The 3,997-nt window shown below is 40.0% G+C and overlaps 1 long non-coding RNA gene across 1 annotated transcript; it reads right to left on the reverse strand.

Moving 5' to 3' along the window:
- Positions 1-563: 563 nt before the first annotated feature.
- LOC120730739 lies at positions 564-3,244 on the reverse strand. The gene is made up of 2 exons (XR_005695191.1): positions 2,910-3,244; positions 564-1,825 (listed from the first exon to the last, which is right to left on the reverse strand). It is a non-coding gene; the product is annotated as an uncharacterized LOC120730739 (long non-coding RNA).
- Positions 3,245-3,997: the final 753 nt, after the last annotated feature.

Below are 3,997 nucleotides of genomic sequence, written 5' to 3' on the forward strand. Positions count from 1 at the left end.
GGAAATCAGTGAGCTTAAATCCCAGCTCTGCTCCAACAAGGAGCTTCATGACATGAAAGTAGAGACTCTTTATCAAGAGTTGAAAGAAGTCAAAGCGTCCTACATTAAAATCACACAGGAGCAAAATGAACAAAATTCCAACACAGCAAATGGAAAATCTGAGCTTCTGGTGGAAAAAGACACCAAAGAACAGGACAAGGAAGAAGAAGAAGACTCCCTGACATCAACTGAGATGTCTCTGCATGACTCTCTACAACAAACAGAAGACAGAGAGAAAACGATAACTACCAATCCAGCTGAACTCGAAACTGAAGCTAAGACTGTGCCAGAGAAAAAACCCAAGAAGAAGAAGAAGAGGAATTGGCTGCGTCGGCTTTTCAGCTGTACCAGTCCACAGACAGACTGATTTACAGAACTGTGGAAAAAATAAATAAATACAAAAAAAAATAAAAAATTGGAAAACATAGATGTGTCATTATTTCATATAGATTTCAAATAACATACCATTTGATGTCAACATGTTTTAGTTGCATTTGCAGTGCTCGTGCTGTTATATTCTTATGATTCTGTTCATTTTATGAGTGTATCCTTCAGCCTTGCTTCACATATTTACTGCTGCTTGATCAGCTTTAGTCCTGCTAGCATCAGCACAGGTAGAAACAGATCACACATCAGAGAATCGGCCGTGCATCTAAATGCAAATGGAAACTAAAAATGAAAACATAGATAACTTAGCTGAACTTCATAGATCTGAAAGTTGACCAATGCATACATAGTGCTAAAAATCAGGTATCGGGAAAACACATTATTTTATATTATGCTGAAGTCAATTGTTATCCTTTTTTAAAACTATATCATATAATAAAGTCTGTTTTGAAGTTTACTATGGTAAAGAAAATATTTTAAGGCTTTTCAGATATACTGTAACTTCATAGGTATGAACCATCAAAGCATTTTCATCATAAATATAAAACTTCATTAGGTAGATCTGTTCAAATACTCATTAATGCAAATATCTGATCAGCCAATCACATGGCAGCAACTCAATGCAGGTGTAAAAGGTGAGGTCTAAAAAAAAACCTTTAAGAAAATATGAATCCATCTTAATCAGTCTTTAATTATGAAGCAATCGCCTAACTCCCTCTGACAAACAGACCTGTGGCCAAATTTATAAACCACTTTTAACTTTTTCCAAGGTGAATATTGTCTGGCAGCAGGTGCCCTTCCCCTCCCAGATCACGTTAAGGACAATTACAGGAGCTATTACAAACATTATAAGCAGAATAAACCATGAAACTAAACATTTCTCCTCCTTGATATTCTTCATCCAAATCCGTGCCTCCCTGGTCCTCATTTGACATAAGCCAAGTACTCCCACCTGACATCTGCTCCCCACGCATGTGACACTGTGTCGAGGTACGCGTGTCTGTGCAAAAACCAAATTATAAGCCAGTGATTGTCTGAAACCAGCAGGGGTGTTCATGTGCAAGAGGACACATCCATGGTCAGCAGAGAATTAGTAAGTTGTGGGGGATAGCTGTTAAATGGACCAGCATAACCAAATAGCCTCAAACACAAAGTAAAAACACAGCTACTCTGCATCAGAAGCTTTTTAATAATCTATTGGCCACAAGTAATACACTAAATACTCATACTCTCCAGAGGATCAACTCTTTCAATTCTAGTGTGTGTGTGTGTGTTGGGGAAATGACCTGCTCACTAGGTCCTGTGTATTCTTTGACATCACATCTGATGGAGACTGGCTGGCCCTCCACCCGGATTAATGGACCAGGAGGCACCGTCACCACACGGGCCGAGCACCCACCTTGAAGGACACAGAAAACATTTTAAAAGATTAAAAGTCTATGACAGAAAAAACTATGTGTGGAGGCTGAGTTGGACTCTGAAACCTCTAAGATGAAAGAAAATCCTTCTGTATATGAAGCAAAAATAGAGTTTACATGAAGAATACGCTGTATTTATATACATTTGCCCCTCAGTACAACAGACTATTGAGGTCATATTGAAGTTTGCTGGGCCTGTAGCAGCTTGAATAAGGTAATGACATGTTTGACAATGACACTGATGTTCAGTGTTTTAATCATGGACAGTCAGGTGAAAGCCACACTGGCTGACTTGCAACAAATCCTGGCTGAAGAACAGGAAGCCAAGCTTGGTCAGTGTGTGACCACACCTGGCATCCAGACCAGCATGAGGAGGAGCAGCCAGGCTGTTGTGGTTGTGTGTGGTTCCTCCACATTTTTCCACAACAACAGGACAGAGACTGAGAGACATTTATTTTCAATCTCTTTGATTGACTTTTCAATTCGGCTTAATCCAACATACCAACCAAAACCTCTGTTTCACTCAAAAATCACCTTTTTTTTAAAGCATTTCTTTAGTCTGTGACACTCGCAAACTTCTTCCACTCAGATTCACAGCATTAGCGCAGGCAGTTGAAAAGTTACAAATCAATTGGATGTTAAATGCACTATTTTTTGTTTAAATAATTATTATTTTTTAAAAAGATAGTCAAAAATGAAATATTAAATTGGCAGACTTCAAAACGGGGATTAATATTTGGCTTCGTGTCAAACGATCGCCTGCCCAACACTGTTGCAGTTATTTACCAAAAATGCCTGCGAGTACTTAAACTGTTTAGCACTTGTTTAGCTACAATGGCAAAATGAACTGTTAAAGATGTATAAGACAGAGCAGGTAAATAATGCACAGTGATAACGATAGTTGCAAAAGATTTTTTTTTATAAAACATCTTCCTAAATCCTGTTGACTATAAACATAACATAAAAAATATTTTAAAAATACATCACTTTTTCTTTTCTTCCTTTTTTTAAATAAAAGGGCACCAGCAGAGTTAATTAGCCACCAAGCAAAGAAGTGTCTCTTACTGAGCATGAAAATCCCAAAAGTGAGTGCAGTGACATAGTTTTCCATTTTCCTTCCACTTTTTTCCTTGTCCCTCGATTTCCACGTGTTTTCTCTGGAGGTAAGACCGGTCCTCTCTCGCCACTGACACTTACCACTGTATGTGAGTGCAGGAAATGCGTGACAGCATGACAGAGGAGAGAGAGTCTGTGAGTGTGAGAGAGACAGAGACTGAGCCTAAGATTGTGGTCAACCACCAGACAGTTGCTTGGGGCCCAGACTAGTGCCAGCAGGTCTCTGACAGCAGAGACCTGGCCTCCCTGAAAGGACCCCACTCGTGCCTCTTACAGTTCAAGTGGCATTCATAGTTCTGTTTAAGTGAATGGCAGCTAGGAACAAGAATGAAAATCGAAAAGCAGAAAGAAAGAAGAAAAAAGAGGAAGAGGAGAAAAACCTAAATGCTGCCAGTTTATTTTTAACTTTAGGTGGCAGACATTTCAGTGAGGAACCTTCCACCAGTTTAACACGAGCTAGTTTAACATTAATTAACTCTGAGCGGCCAGCTCTGTGTCCAGCTCTGGTGGCTGTAACATGACCGAGAGGCGTGCACAGCTTCCTTGGTGGTGTCAGAATACTTATAAAATAACTGACCAATTCTCCCAGTCAACTGTTGCACAGGGTAGGTTTTTGGGGTGTGTATAGGAAGGGGTGAGGGGGTAATATGGTGAAATCCTGTCCTGGTACAATACCACCATACACCCACAGCTCGCCATGCGTGCCTGATACACAGGGGCGGATCTAGAAGGGTGGCATGGGGTGGCAAGTGCCACCCTAAAATGATCTCTTGCCAGCCCAAGTGCCACCATAGTTTTGCATATGACAGTGTTGTTTGTTAAAATAACATAGCATTAGCACTTTGAGCGTAGTTACAGTTAACAGTGAATATAAATGCTAAAACTGAATATATCGCATAGTGTTCCCCCCTCTACCTTTAACAAATGGTTCAGCCCATAGCACAGACGTCTTCTTTTCTAGTTTTCAGTAGCAAGATGCTTATGATTGTGCCAGAGCACATTTTGAACAACACCATGGGAATTTCAGATTTCACACA

Source organism: Simochromis diagramma, unplaced genomic scaffold (genome assembly GCF_900408965.1).
Source record: "Simochromis diagramma unplaced genomic scaffold, fSimDia1.1 OVJJ01000278.1, whole genome shotgun sequence".
NCBI lineage: Eukaryota > Metazoa > Chordata > Actinopteri > Cichliformes > Cichlidae > Simochromis > Simochromis diagramma.